This window comes from Acomys minous, assembly GCF_964271855.1.
Source record: "Acomys minous genome assembly, chromosome: 11".
NCBI classification, from domain to species: domain Eukaryota; kingdom Metazoa; phylum Chordata; class Mammalia; order Rodentia; family Muridae; genus Acomys; species Acomys minous.
In genome coordinates, this window is record NC_140492.1 from 110,056,634 (window position 1) to 110,073,083 (window position 16,450).

General features: G+C 44.2%; 1 long non-coding RNA gene across 3 annotated transcripts in view; it reads left to right on the top strand.

The window, feature by feature from the left end:
• LOC311609472 overlaps positions 1-16,450 on the top strand; it is an 86,593-nt gene that overhangs the window by 64,135 nt on the left and 6,008 nt on the right. For all 3 annotated transcript variants that reach the window (XR_014783399.1, XR_014783400.1, XR_014783401.1), the window contains exon 3: positions 402-547. This is a non-coding gene — a long non-coding RNA (uncharacterized lncRNA). The remainder of the gene's footprint in view (positions 1-401; positions 548-16,450) is intronic.

Here is a 16,450-nt window from a genome sequence, read left to right on the forward strand (position 1 = left end):
ATAGTGGTCCTCCTCAGACCAGCTTGGTATAGTGGTCCTCCTCAGGCCAGCTTGGTATAGTGGTCCTCCTCAGGCCAGCTTGGTATAGTGGTCCTCCTCAGGCCAGCTTGGTATAGTAGTCCTCCTCAGGCCAGCTTGGTATAGTGGTCCTCCTCAGGCCAGCTTGGTATAGTGCTCCTTCTCAGACCAGCTTGGTATAGTGCTCCTCCTCAGGCCAGCGGAGGCAAACAGTCCTTCAATGATGTATGAAGGGAGAATTTCTGGGAAGCTTATAGCATTTTCAAAACAATAGGGGCGTGGTTACTGGGTGAAAACTAATCAAAACCAATAATTCGATTTGTGTACTACTCTGCATTATGCCATTTTTCACTTCGATGTTTGTTTTCTTTTTCAAACAGTAGGGCTCTGGAAGAAATTGCCTAAGTCTGTATCTGGGCTCATCCATTTTCAGCTGCGCGGCCTGAGAACATGCTACTCAGCATGTGTCTGGGCTTCCCTTTCTCCATCTACTTGTGAAGACCAACAGCAGACGGCCTTCATATAGTTGGTGAGAATTAAATGGCGTATTTCAAAGCAAGTGATCAGGAAGGTGCCAGTGGTTTGGTCTTGGCTTTCCGAAAGCTGCCTCTTCTGAGGGTTTGGAAAACATCCCTGGTGGCGGGAGGGGGGGGTGGAGGGGGGAGTTGGGGGGCTTGTAGGGTGGGGGTGGGGGTCGGGGGAGGGCATTATCACACTCTCCTGGTTCCAGTCAGGGCCACCTTGCATTTCTCAGGATCAACATTCTTCTCAGCGTTCTTTGTTATATATTTTGTTTTTGGGAACTTCGCAAAGTGCGTAGACCCTTGAGGTGGGGTGAACTCTTAAAACGAATATTCTTTTCACATCTTGACCTATAGAAGTCTTGTGTGTTACACAACAGAGCATAAAATAACTTCCATGTATTCTATCTGTGCTGGGCAACATGGCTGTCGTGGACCACGTGTGGCCGGGTGTGTTTAACTCTCACTAAAATCAAATAAAATGACAACAAGAACGGAGCTCCTTGGAGGGTCTTCCCATGCCTTAGTGCTCAGTACAGAATTAGAGCGTATCCACCCCCCACCCCCAGTGAAGTTCTATGTGATAGCGCAGATGGGTATAAAAATCTGACGTCCAAAGATCCAAAATGATAGAACCGAAGTCACACAGCAAGTTAAGATTATCTAGCCGGCCAGAGTAGACTTTCCACTTGGCCATGAAGACACTTCCAGCTCCACCCCAGCCCCTGGGGTCCTGGTCGATGGACATCTGTCTCAGTCTTTGTTTCTGGGGACCTAACTTGGATGGTTCCAGATTACACATCCTACAATACCACTTTACTAATGGGAATCTGCTTTATCTTGCCATTTCATAGTCTTTTCTTTTAGGGATCAATGAATCATTAGATCGCTCATATATAAAAGACCACAAAGCACCAGCCATTTCTTCCAAGTCGCATTCCACCGAGGACTGTAAGAAACAGGATGGTTAAATGATGTTTTCCAGGCAGCCGTTGGAGTGGGCTTTGAACTTATATAGTCTGTGTGCAGCTCCTGTTCTTACCTGTTGCACTGTATAACACTTACCTCACAGCTGCCTCAAGAAGGACATAGCTTCTATTTATGATTTCTTTTTTAATTTTTGTGTGATGTGTGTATCTGTATGTACATGTAGGGTATGTGCGTGTGGTACGTGTGTGTGGATGCACACGGCTGGGAGCGCATCGCAGGCAGAAGAGGATGCCAGGTGTCCTGTTTCATTATTTTCCATCTCATTTCCATGAGACCTGGCTGCTCACTGAAGCTGGAGCTCACTGTTTCTGCTAGGCTCACCGGCCAGTGAGCTCCCAGGATCCTCTAGTCTCTGCCTCTCAGTGATGGAGGTACAGGCACACTAGGCCATGCCCCCTTTTCTGTGCATGACAGGAATCCAAACTCAGGTCCTCCAGTTTGTACAATGAGCTTTCTGACCCACTGAACCATTCATTCCTCAGCCTGAGATCGTGAGTGCTTATAGTAACTGCCATTCAAGAAATTAACTAAGCCAGGAATAGAAAAAGATTTTTAAAAAAATAGTACATCTCAATATATTAATAGCCAATTAACATATGGTTTCTACGCATCATAACCATGAAAATACTTATGAATTTACTTTCTGCATCTCTAAATCCACCCCCTTTCTCTTCTTCCTTTCTAAACCCTACAGTAACACCTTTTCTTGATAATGTCCAGCACACAGTTGATGATTTTTCCCAGCCAAGCCTTCTGCTGCTTCCACCTTCCTGGGCCTCAGCGCATCTGGAGGAGCTCTGAGGCGCCCTGTGTTGACTGGTCAGGGCTGCAGGTGTAATGGGGAAAAGTTTGAAGGGTCAGAGAGATCAGTTAGTGCTCCGATGGCAAGTCTGAGCACCCAGCAGGGCCTCTCAATTAGGTCCTAGAGTGAAGAACAGCTGTGACAAGACAGATTTTTCACACAGATTCACTAAGTATGAATGCAGGCAGCTTTTAAAAAACAGATAGGTTTAGTAGCTGATTTCCTGGTTTGGCAGCAATTCCGATTTCTTCGGAATCTCCTTGCCCACACTTGTTGGTAAAGGCACACTGGCAGCGGGGCTGTTTAAACATGTCGTGGCTGGCACTGCTCAAACAGCCGCAGAAAGGGTTTTACTCTCCCAAGGTCACCTCCGTGTGGGTGTAGCATCTCTTCGAAGATTTCAAATAGATGAAGGAATAATGTACCAAGTTGTAGTTACTTCTGTGAATAGGTCCAATCAGAACCACCTGTCCAATCAGAACCAAGCTATGATTGCGTTGATAGCAATCTATGGTGATTTTTTAAATTCCTGTCCTCTCGACTCTGGTATTTGAATTTGAATGTGTGTGTGTGTGTGTGTGTGTGTGTGTGTGTGTGTGTGTGTGTGTGTGTGTGTATGTGTGTGTGTGTACTTAACCATTACTAAATGAAGTAGTCAAGGTCACTGGCTATTTTCATAAGGTGTTCCGGGTTATGAGCAAGTGGAATCCCGCTACAGAAGGAACTTCCTCCATGAATTCTCTCCTCCTGGGAATGTCATGTACTCCTCAGGTGGCTGTTTGACATAAATCTTACTTTGTATTTCTCTTCCCTTTCCCTTTCTCATGTAGGCTAGAAAGTAACCTGTGGTGGATATATTAGTGGTCTTCCACTTAACAAATCATCAGCCTAACCGGCAGCCACCATCCCCATCTGCAGAGGACACCGTCTCCCACCATAATTGTCACACACCCACTGCTAAGGGTTCTTGTCCACCAGACTTTAGCATCCTCTGGGTTTTAACTAGTGGACTACTCCGCTGATCACGATCACGTCAAGTGAGAGAGTGCTAGGTTTTCTTTTACTTCCTTGTTCCAATTTTCATTTCTAAGCCAGGAAGGATGCTTTTAGGTGCAGAGGACGCTCATCTAAGAAGATGCCAGAAGCCAAGTCAGGCATCACGCCAAGCCGTGTGTTAGAGGAAGAACCCGTGTAATGGTTGGGCTACAGAGAGGGATCCGGGAAGCTGGAGTAGGCACCACTGTAAAGCACAGGCAGAGGACTGAGACAGAATAGACGGGGGCGGGAGGCTAAGAAGCCCGGGAAAACACAGCAGAGTATCAAGACAGGTCGGGGCAAGGGATTTCAAACTAAGCTTCGGGCAGGAGTGTTAGAGCCAGGGTGCTCTACACGAGCCGCTTCAGCTGCCGTTCAGACGTGCCGGTCAGGGCACCGCCATTTTGCAAGTAAGATAGCCTGAAATAGACAGCTGATGGTGTGGGAGCCGTACCTACAATGTGAGGATTTAAGATGCCAAGTGTCCCACAAAGAGGAGCTGGAGAGCACTTGCTGTTCTTCCAGTGGACTGGAGCCTGACTCCAAGCATTCACATCAGACAACTCCCAACTGCCTGTTACTCTACTTCCGGGGGACCCAGCATCCTGGGTATATGTATATATACATATGTATATATATATATATGTGTGTGTGTGTGTGTGTGTGTACATAAGACATATATATATATGTACATAAGACATACATGTATACATTTTAAAAAATCTTTATTTAAAAAATCTTTTCATGGTATGAGCACAGTGTTGGGTCTTCAGGAGTCCAAGAGAAAGAATCTTGACATGCATGAAGGATGTTATCTCTAGGTAATGAACTACGAGGCAGAAAAAATGATGATGCAAAGATAAAGGGAACCAGAAATCGCTTCCTCTGTTACGGTTTTAGATGCCATAATAGACCAGGAAGCCTGATTTATGACTGAGAGAAGAGCCACCAGACAAGGATACCCTTCTGTTGGTAGAGTGATTGCCGGACATGGTAAAGCCTGAAAGCCAATCCTCGTGGTCAGGAAATAAGAAAGAAAAATGAACAGTTTGATTGAAAATCCATAGGTGTCCCCAGGGTCACAAAAGAGGCAGAAGAAGGTCTCCCGCAGGAAGCGTAAGAGAAGGGCAAAGGAATCTGCCCAGAAATAGTCTTTATCTGCTTACCTTCTCCTGGTGACAGAAGGGACATTAAAGGTCTGAACTTTCTGGATCTTCTTTATAATAAAATGTACTCTGGAAGGATTTCTAACACAAAGTATAGATGACCACCCCGCTCTTGTAATTCTCCAAGTCCCTATTGCTTCAAAATAGATGTGCCAGAAAAATTGTGATTTTTTTGCACTAAGGGTCAATCAACATGGCATATGAAGATGGAGGGCCCCAGTATTAGGGTATATAATCCCTCATCAAATTCTGCAGCAAGTGTATAAGCCAGCCTCCACTGTATCCCCCTAGCCAAGTTAAGCATTAGATAATCAAGCTTCCTTATAATCAGCTAAGTCTCAAAATTCAATATTTGGGTATGGATTTTGACCTGTATCTGAATTCTACTGAATTCCCTGAGCATGAGAAAGTTGAGTCAATTTGTTTTTACATTTGTTTATTCATTCATCGTGCACATGTGGATGTGTGCACGCCACAGCATGCATGTGAAGCTCAGAGGACCTTGTGCCAACTTGCAGGAGTTGCTTTGGTCCTCCCATCCTGTGGCTTCTGGAGACTGGGCTCAGATCATCGGGCTTGGCACCCGCGCCTTTATCCTCGGAGATAGCCTTTCTGCCTTGGGTTAAATCTTACTGGTGCTTATTTCACACCAAGGGTCCAGTCTCAAACAACATTCTTTCTCTACTCACGCTCGTAAAAATATAAAATGGCATACTTAAAGCCAGTGATTAATTTTTTTCAATAAAAGTAGGAAAAGAACTATTATTTTTGTTTTATTAATAGTTCCTCGTTGCTATGGGGGTTGTTGGGTTCTAAAGGTTTTACTGGCTAGAGAAAATATGAAAAACTTGCTTTGGGCTTATCTATTAAAATATAATTTAAAAAACCCACATGTCTCCAAATTACCCTTACTCTCTGCTGAGTTCTGCTACCTGAATATTATTTTGCAAACTGTGTGTATTGGTTATGCCTTATCCAGTGTGCACACAGCAGGGAAACATGAGGGGACTGCCGCAGAGTCATGTTTTGCCTTCCACACCTTGATTGGAAAAAGAAATTCTTTGGGGGGAGGGGGGAGAGCCACAGAAGAAAGTACCTGTCTCCCCAGAGAGTGGAGAGCAGACCTTCCTGCTCAAATATGACACACTGCAGCCGAGAGCCGACAACGGAAGCCACTCAGGGGAAGAGGTGACACAGCCTAAGTAAAGGTTGGTGCTGAAGCTGTGGCACTCTGGGAGAATCCCTGACCTGGAGTGATGCTCAGATGACACTGTCTTAGCACAGTGCCCGGTACAGTTTGCTCATTTGGGCTTTTCATTCCACAGTTTCCTCCTACAGCTTTGTTGCTTGAGGGCTAATTCCCAAAGTCCTAGTGGATTTGGCACCACCCAAAGCTAGGTAGGAGCCAGGTGCAGCATTGTACGCCTTTATTCCCGACGTCGAGGCAGAAGGCCCTCTGCACGTTCCGTGCTAGACAGGGCCACGTAGCAATTTCCATGCCAGTCAGAACTACACAAAAAGGTCCTGACTCCAAACACAGAAGCAAAAAAGCCAAGGAGGAGGCTACTTTCAGCTCCCAGGGTTTGGTGATGTTCTGGGAATTGTTTTTCACACGACCTTTCCAGGGGCACGCTGTTAACCAAATGCAAGACTAAAAACTAATTGCACTGTTTTGAAGTAATTGCTCTGCAGTATCTCAAATGTTTGTCGGGAGATTATGTCGCTCCAGCAGCAAGGCTGGCGAGTAACAGCTCAGAAGCCCGAGAAAGGGAACCGAGGCCGCTCCTGCCCAGAGGCGGCCGAGTGAGCTCAGACCACCCACACACTAAGGCTCACAGAGAACTAAAATATTTAGGGCAGATTTTGACACAGTAAACCATATTCAAGAATAACAATCTTGCTTGTGTTTATCCTGACCAAAGATCCCATTTTCTCCATTCGCCCCGCTATTTTGTTGTCATTAAAATGACAAAATTTGGCTTAGCTTGAGACCAAGGCGGGTTCTTCAGAACCTTCGACTTTGAAGTAGACTGAATCAAGCAATTTTAACTTCCACTTAATATAAACATCATGTTTTGTCTCTGTCCGGGCCATATCTGGCCTCTTTTTCAAGTCTTTATGGATTAACTCTCACTAGCACTAACCACGAACATTTAACATACGGACATCTCAGAACAGTGCATCCTATTGTAGTTCAAGGACAAGCTTTCTAGCCTTCATCACATGGGCTTAGATTGCTCTTCTTACAATGCCAGCATCTAGGGACCTAGAGTGTGTCTTACCTTTCTTTTATCTTGCCCCTCCCCTCAGCCCTCACGTATTCCTGGCTGACCTGATATCACTATGTAGCACAGGCTGGCCCTGGACCCTCCTCCTGCCTCAGCATCACTCCAAAGTCAAGACTCAGAGATCGCCTGGTACGTTTCATAGACTGAATACCTCAGGAGGAAAGGCCCTTGGGAGAGGTGTAGGAACCCAGAGGCGCGTATAGCTAAGTGCGGTTCTGGCTCAGACAATGTGGTATCCTTCATTTTCCAGATAGGAATAGACACGAAAAGAAAAATGCCTCAACGCAGGCCTTTGTCTTAATCTTCTTGGCCATGTTCCTTGGCTGGTTTTGGCACGACAGGCCCGCACCCTCATTAAAAGGAATCTGTTAAGAATATATGTAAATATTTATGTAATGTACTAGACAGATGTAAAGAATCTTTATATAGTGATGTTTTCTGTAACTTCTGGTGGACTCAGAAATTAAACATACATATTCTTCTGCCCATACATGTATTTAATCTATTCAATAGGATCAATGTTGAATCAAAAATAAGTGACAGTTGTGATTCACTCGTGTACTTTTTACATTTGGGTTTACTATTTTCTACAATTGCTTAAGCTGAAATTGTGTTTTATTTATAGGAGCACAATAGTATAAGAAGGGGCTAGCTAGAAAACATTAAAATGTACAGATGATAAAGATGAAAGGGAAATAGCAAAGATAAATAAAGTTTTCAGTTTATTATGTTTTCTTTTTATATGCCCATCTCTCTCTCTCTCTCTCTCTCTCTCTCTCTCTCTCTCTCTCTCTCTCTGTCTCTCTCTCTCTCTCTCTCTCTCACACACACACACACACACAAAACCAAAAAAAGAAACGCATCCTAAACATTTCAATATCTCATTAAAAATTTCATAACTGTCACCCAGGATGATGACATTGAGTGTCTGCGTTATCATTTGTTCACATTACCCTGCTGGTGGGTGTTAAGGTTGTTTATAATTTCGAGTGACCATATATAAAAGATATTGCTGCCTTGCCTAACATTGTGCTTAAAAACTTGCTTATTTTGTTAAAACTCCTGAGATAGGACTTTCAAAAGTGGAACCAGCAAATCAGTGTGTCCTTAGCTTTGAGAACTTAGTACATATTTCTGGCTTGTCCACCAGTTCTACCGATTCACCGTGTCATTAACTGGACCGTCTCCTCAGACAACTGCCATCGTGTCTTGTTTAACATTTTAAAAAATTCCGCTTGACTCCAGCTGTATAACGATAGAGTAGCATTTCCCAAGCAAGAGCTCTGTCCTGAGTCTCGCCGTATGGAGTCCACTTGGACCCCATTAGTTAGCTACTTAGTTAATTACTGCATCTGCTTTCCTTAATCCATTAGATTGGATTCAGAAGGGAAGAATTTCTCATGTTGGTGGATGGGTTTATTAAATACTTGAGTTTATTATGAGACCAAGATTCAGTGTCACTTGTCACTGCCTGGGACTTTGTAGCCATGCTTGGCTCTCCCTCTCTAAGCATTGTAGAGATACACCCAAATTGACTGGCTAAAAAGTTGTCTTCTGTGGTTAGTTTGGATCTTAAGTGTTACCAGAGCCTTGTGTGTTGAAGGTCTGCTCTTTAGGACAGCAGTGCTCAGGGAGGGCCCCCCAGGGAGAGACTGGTCCATGGGGCCCAAACCTGGCAAATAAATTAACCCAAGTGTGGATTCTCAATGTTGTGGCTTATTAGGAGGACCTGGAGACTTCAGGGGGTCATGGGGTTAGAAGGTCACTGGAGTTGTGCTTTTGAAGGGAGTGATTGTTTCTGACCACGCGCTTCTTCCTGATCACTGTGAAGAGGCGAGCTCTGATGTATACTCCCGCCACAGTGGACTGCTTAACTGTCAGGCTTAAAGATGATCCTGAGCTAAGTGGCCACAGCTGAAGTCGGCTAACTCGTAAGCAAAGATAAACTTTTCCTTCCTTGAGCTTATTTCCTAATGTATTTTACCACAGCAAGGAAAAGCTAAGACATTTTACTTTGAGACCCTTAGAAGAACAATTTAGACACCAAGTTATATCTTTTATTTAATATTGTTGTGATCCGATGAAATCTCTCACAACTGTCCCTGACGGGTTGGAAAGAGGAAAAGACTTTTCACTCCTACATTTTTTGCCAATGTAGTCAAGTTTATAAAAGGCAAAGGCGCCCCTTACAACCACTAAGGCTTTACTCTAGTTTCCTTCAGAAAATATCCCATATCTGTTTGTGTCTATAAGGCAAGGTTGGTGAACTGGCTGGGTATTTAGGTTCCTCTCAATTATCATAAAATATTCTGAGTGTTTGACCGCTGACCTGAGTTCAAACCCCCAGAACCAATGTAAAGCTGAGGTTTGTAGTACTGGCCTGAAATCCCAGTGCTCTTAAGGTGAGAGGGAGGCAGAGATAGCAGCAGCCCTGGAAACTGGCAGACCGGCTTGCCTGGTGCATGCAGTGGTGAATAACAGAGTCAAACTAGGTGGAAGGCGAGGACCCACACCTTACACTGACCTTTGACCTTTGCTTATGTACATGCACATCTATGTATACACACACACACAAACACACATACAAGCACACATACACACACACATACTTTTTAAAAATTAAAAAAGCAGTTAAAAGGAGAAACATAGTATTCTCTGAAATGTACGGTTTCTTAAACTTTTCCATTCACATTTCCTTTTCATGCAAATGTTCTTATGCAACCCTGGATATTTATGTATCTAAATCAAACATTTACTGAAAACAAACCATAAAGAAACTTACTTTAAGGCAGGCGTGTTGGTGCATATCTATAATCCCAGCACTCTGGGAGGCAGAGGCAGGTGTATCTCTGTGAGTTCGAGGCCAGCCTGGGCTACAAATCAAGTCCAAGGCAGCCAAGGCTACACACAGAGAAACCCTGTCTTGAAAAACAAAACAAAACAAAAGCCTTTACTTTACAAAAGTCTTTGATACACATGTAATATTTCCACGTGTTTAAGGTGAAAGCAAATTTGGCTGCTGAGAGATGGATGGGCCTCCTTGGCTATTGTTTTAAATATGTATTTTCAATTATTTGTGTGTATGTGTCTGTGTGAACGTGTGCATCAGTGTGCAGGTGTCTCTGGAGGTCACAACAGAACATGAGATCTCTTGGAGCTTGAGTTACAGGAGGGTGGAAGCCTCTCCAAGTGGCTGGTGGGGGCTGAACTCTTGGCAGAAAGCCCTCTTTACCACGGAACCATTTTTCAGCCCTTTGCTTGGTTATTTTGGCATAAAAGATTGGACTTTTTGCATGAATACTTGTTGTTTTATAACATAAGACATCTTCAACATCTTCAGAGTTGATCAATAATTTAGTTCTATAACGGTCAATTCTGAGAATGTTGCTTTGCATAAATACTTAGTACAAAACAGGAAGAATGTTTAGGCTATTTCAGAGGTTGTTAGAAAGTCTGTGTTAATCTCAAATCTATTTTCTTTTCTTTTCTTTCTTTTTTTTTTTTTTTTTTGAGACAGGCTCTTATGTATCCCTGGCTGGCCTAGAACTTGCTAAGCAGACCAGGCTGGCCTTGAACTCACAGAGATTCACCCACCTCCACCTCCCAAGTACTAGGATTAAAGGTGTGTACCACCATGCTTGGTTCAACATTTTTTTTTTTTAGAAAATGAAATTCAAGTCAAGAACTCAATCAGCAAGTCCTAAAGCCAACACTAAAATACAGGAAGATGCAAACATACATTTATTTGATATTTATATGCCAAAGAATGATGATAAGAAAAATGCTGAAATTCCTTTATCTATTATGTTTCTGTAAGAGCAGGAACCTTTGTATACATACTGTAAATTGCTGAGCTGCATAATATATGGCAGTCTGGAATCTGAGCCAGGTGTTTCGGCCAGTGTCCATAGTTGCTGTGTGCCTGTAGTATGCTCAGAACCAAGGCTACAGGGAAGCCAGGCGGTACAAGGCAGCTGCCACAAGTTCCTTGGAGTCATTAAGTGTTTTTATGTTTATCTTTTCTGATTCAGAAACATTTTACTGTCGCCAAGTTTTCTGTGGCCCCTAAATTCAGTTCCAGGACCCCACAGGGGGTCATGCCCCACAGCTTTATACAGGCAGCAACAAATAGCCTTTGTGGGCTTAAAAAGAATACTTAAAGTTGGGAGGGGGCAAGTGGGGGGGGGTTGCAGTGAGAGGAGTCAGGGGAGGGAGTAAGGGGCAGACTTGAAAACACATTCTATTCATGTATGACATTCTCAAGCAATAGAGATTTTTTAAAAGAAGCTGAGCTGTAGGGAGGAACGGCAGTCACTGGATGGCTAAAGCTTGCTCTGTGGGACTGACATTATTTGCCGTCAACCATGCACCCTCTCCCTTCCTCCTTCCTCCAGTCCTATTCTTGCACTCACGCTCTCTGTCCCTTTGAGGGACAAAACAGAATCTGATCCCAAACTCCAAGCCATAGGCTTCCCGCAGTGAGTACCCAGGATCACAGAACTCTGTGGCAGGAAGAATTAAGAAAGGTTATTTCTCATGGCTTAGCTTAAGGATACAGTGAAACCTCAGATCAGAAGTGAATACGAGTAAAAGTGCTTAGCAGAACGAAAAGAGAAAAACTCTCCGATTAAAAGTTCGGTCTCAGATCCGAAACACTCTGTCTCACTGCAGTCTGCCTGTGGATATGACGATACTAAAAGAGCTCTTTCTCAAGCCAGACACCAGGAGAACATAACGCAAAAGTGAATATCTAATGTTGGACTCAGCCCACGAGGTGGAAACGGACTGAGTGGGCTGAGGCCAACCTTAGGCGTTCATGGCCACTGTGTAAGACCTTGCCCCAGCATTCTGAGCAGACTCCACGGGACCTGACTCAGGTGCTCCTGCTGTAATGGGATGCCAAGACATAAAACTCGAATGTGATGGATTGTCTCAGAGTCAAGGCCAACTTTACCCGGGTGTGCTGTGGGTCTTGCAACATGAATGGATTTATGCTATAGAGTTTGACAGCTGTGGCGCCAGAAGATAAACAGAATTACAAGACCATTCACGAAAGCTGATCTTGCTGGCGAAACAGGAGAACGCACGGCTGGCCAAGTTCTTTCAAGATCAGGCAGGTACCGACAACGGCTTTGTGTCAGATGCTCCAAGATGCCTCTTCCGCCAGCGGCAGTCAGCGCCATTGAGAGCGGCAGCTCACAGCAGCCGACTCTACGGCATGCCTGTCAGGCGTGCTTCTCAGAAGGTGGTTGGTTCATCAGCAGAGCGTCCGCGCTCTGACGACAAGGTGCCTGCAAGGAAACTGAAGCCCCACTATGTGTTCTCCACTAAAGAGAGTCAAGAGATGCCCATGAAGCCTCTTCAGAACTATATCAGCTAAGAAATTTGCTCAAGAAGGACTTATTCAAGGTTGGCACGGATCAGCAACGAAGGCTACTCTGAGGCAACTTGAAATAGATTTAAAAATCCATAATGAAATATTTGTGTATTTGAAGCTTAAGGAAAGAAATCTTTTTTTTTTTTTTTTTTTTTTTTTGGGAACAACCTCTGTTTGTCTTGATTTTTCTGGACCACGGGGTCATTAATCTCACATTTTCGCAGGAGTCATTTTGGCTGTTTTCTATTTGTGATTCCAATCTGTAACGTGAGCTGATACACGTGTTGACATTGTGACTGTGTTTTAAAGAAAAACTTAAAAGAAAATTTAGAAAGAAGAATCTTAAAGCCATTATCGTAACTCACTTTGCTTATACGGACATAGGAAGGCTCCAGTCTCTGAAAATGTGGACTCCTAGGCTTTCTTAGCTGTGAGACAGCTTACTGCATTCTCAGAGTAGCTAACAACGCCAAGGTCAGGCAGTCAGAACTACCTCTTCTGGGAATCCCAGAGGTCAGCTAACTGGCGCGTGACCTGACTTTCCTGCGGGGGAAGTCACAACCTCTCGAGGCCACAGCTTCTTTGGCAAGCCTGCACTAGGCCTCCCCTTCAGCAGCCCTTGACTCTTCTAGGATGCTATGTTAGCCTTTGTTCACTTCATAAGAAGCTAACTAGGGCAGTCAAAAAAGCCGATGATTGGGAGCCAGGATTAATGCTCACGGTTGAGTCCTTATTAGTTGACTGTGCAACCGTGAGCATGTCAGTTCTTGACTTAGTCTCAGCGTACTGCTCATAATTTAGAAGGCTGCATGACTCCTGATGACTTCCCGAGTCCAGTGAGTTCGTGTTTAGATATGCTTGCGGGCTGTAATCCACTTCCTCTTCCAGTCATTTTCTGTGCTGTAGAATTGACAGACTCACAGAGGGAGCAACAAAGGCCACTGGGCATTGCTATATGTGCTGACGACACTGGACATCCAGAGGTCAGTACAGACTTTTGCGTCGTCACAGGGGAGAGGCAGGTTTGCTCAGTCTTTTCCAGGCCAGGCTTCTGCTTGGAGATGATTTCTCCTTCTCGTTCCTTGTGATGTCCGTTCTAATTTGAGCCCACCTGGATAAAAATGATAAGGTCCAGTTCACCATGGGATTTTAGCCAACTCTTTCCCAAGAGTGACTCATATTTTGATGTAGACATATAGGATAGTACAAGGGATCTGACATTTAAATCCATTCTTTGGGGCTTATAAGTGAGTTAGGCTGATAGTGCAGACAGCCACACGTTGCTTCAATTTACCTTTATGGTTTATTATTATTGTCTTTATTTTTGACATCACAATCTAATTACATCATTTCCCATTTCTCCTTCCTCCCTTCAAGCCCTAAATTATAAATCACTAAGTCTGGCTTTTATAGGATTTTAAAATTCCATAACAATGGTGGTGAAAAATAGGAGAAATGGAGTTAATCTCCCCAGAACTCAAACAAGTATGAGGGTAACCTACTAGTAATTTTCAGCCTCTGAAGGTGAAGACAGAGAAATTTCCAGAGCAGGCTGGCTAGCAAGACTGGGCATTTCACTGAACTCTGAATTTGGTGGAGAGACCCTGCGTCAAAAGAATAAGGTAGAGAGTGTTTGAGAAGGATTTCCAACATCAACACCACGGCCTCTACACTACACCATGCACACTCACATGCTTGCATACATGCATGTACACACACACACACACACACACACACACAGAGAGAGAGAGAGAGAGAGAGAGAGAGAGAGAGAGAGAGAGAGAGAAAGAATGAGAGCTTGGCCTATTGGCAGTCGTTTCAGGTGACCGTGCATTTTTTTTTTTTCCTGTGCCTTTCATGTCAGGGGTCAGCAGCTTTGTTTACTGGCTGCAGCCATCTGTTACAGGTTGGCCAGTGTGTTGCAGCAGGGCGTGGCTGTTTCCTCATCGTCTTGCACAATTGCCAGCAGAGAGAGAGGCAGCAGAGGACTTTTGCTGCCTTTCTGTCAGCAATCCTTTCTGTCAGACCCCTTTTAAGTGCTATTTCAGAACACTCACGTTCTTCCAGGAATCCACAAGCTTCATTAGTAGGTGAGATAAGAGAAAGTGGCACTTTATCCAGATAAACTTCCTCAGACCTCGCTGCACCCACTGGTTCTGTCAGACAGCTCAAAACATGCTCTGCAGGGCAAAGGCGTGACCAGTCCCATGTACAGGACATACTCATGATATGACCGCTTGAGTTTTAGGCTAATGACTCCGTTTATATCATATCATGTAATCTGCCATACTGTGATAACCTCAGACTGGGAAAATGAGGCTTAAAGAAGAAAAAATGTGCTGATGTCTCACACAGGCTAGGAGCTGGAAAGTTAGGGCTTAATTAAATAATTTTTTAACTTTTGCCCTGGGATTTAGAAAGCTTAGAAAAATACATCTACACGTGTACAAATATTTACCTACTAAGATACACCTACATGTATTCTTGGAGACTCAGATTTAATTGGTAGCTTGGTGTTGAGCCCTTGTGTTGGCATTTTAAGAAAACGGTTTTGCCTGATTTGCAGGTAAGAACCATTAGTTTTACTCCAAAGACAATCAGTACTACCCAAATCATAGCAGATTTTTACCCATAAGGCACTGCGAAGTGCTTCCCAAACCACCGGTTGGAAACCGGAAGTGTCAGGGCAGGTTTGTGCCCTCAGGAAATTTTGAATGGCTTCCTTTATTCCTTTCTGCGTCTAAGCATTTCCACATTCCTGTGGCCCGTGTTGCTCAGGGAGGATGGGTTATTTCTGCAAATTCTAGAGGAAGAGGAGGGTCTGTAGACATCTTCCTGAACCATGACTGCTCTGAAATGGGCTCAGAGATGCTTCCCCTTCTCTCGTCATTTCTGGAGGAGATTTTAGCTGCCTGCTGCCCTCCCCTCTTCCACCCGTGCTTAGGGATTTTTCTTGTGGCTAGCGTGAACTTTGGTCGAATTTCTGTAGCCCCTTTGGTGATGATAGGAAATAGCATGTGGCCCTTAGAGATGAGAGCTGCGGCCTGTGCCCTGGGAGTCACTTGACACCGTGGCATGCCTCTAGAAACAGACTAGGTCGTTGCCACAGTCAATGTGACAACCACCTTGTCATGACAAACACCGTAAAGCACAGTTCCTCTGGTAACCCCTCTTTGATACTGCCTCCAAATGTGCAGAGGATGGCCCATGCTGCTTGTCCACGGCTTTCGATATTTCTCAGCGCACTTTCTTCCTGCAGTTAAAAGAAGGATTTTGAAAAATGAATGCTTTCATCTAGAAGGCAATATTCCCGAACCTTCAGAAGATTATTAAATAAAACACTCTTGGGGGTTAGAGGTCATTTCCAACTGCCTTGGCTAGTTAAGATGGCATCCGTGTACTCACTGGGAAATATGGAAGCTATCTTAGGGCTGAAAAAATTTATACAGTGCTTTACTTTAAAAATGGGTGTGAGAATATATAAGACATTATTAACATTTGTTCCTGGAGAGTAAAATGGGGGAAATGTGGAAGATATTTTCACTATATATCTTCCTATATAACTAATAATAGTGGCAACTAATATTCATTTGAACTTGGCTGTAGCCCTTAACTGCATTTATCATTTACCATCCGCAGTATCCTTACACAAGCACTACCGTGCCAACTGGCCATTTACTTGTAATGAAGATTGGCTTGTGCAGCGTAGTTTATTAGCTACCATGATAAACTGTTCTATGGTAGGATAACTACAGAGGCGAGAAAACAAAGGGATCCCAAGCTCTGATAGTTACGCATTTTAGCTCTCTCCTCATCAATATGATGGGCTGTCCTCAAGCAATCTCTCCTCGTGGCTTGGGAAGCTGCTGTGTGGCATGTATAGGCGGCAGCATTTAGTCTTCTCCCCAGTGTGTGTGTGTGTGTGTGTGTGTGTGTGTGTGTGTGTGTGGTTTGTTGTTGTTGTTAGAAATCTTCCAGCCCCGACCCCTGCTCCTCATCACAGCCCACACAATTGTTTCGAATGCTACATCTCACACAGACATCATAAGAAGAAAGGATCCTCCAGGGTTGGTTTCCAGGCCATCTAAAGAAAGCCAGCTGAGACATGGGGGCAATGGGGGTGGGATGGGGAGGCTAGGGTTATGAGAACAATTCTAAGTCAAGAGAACCCATTTCCCAGGCCCCGTTCAGTTAGGGGCATCCATTGGAAGTATGCATAAGGAGTCTGTAGTAACAGGCATCAAAACTGCTCA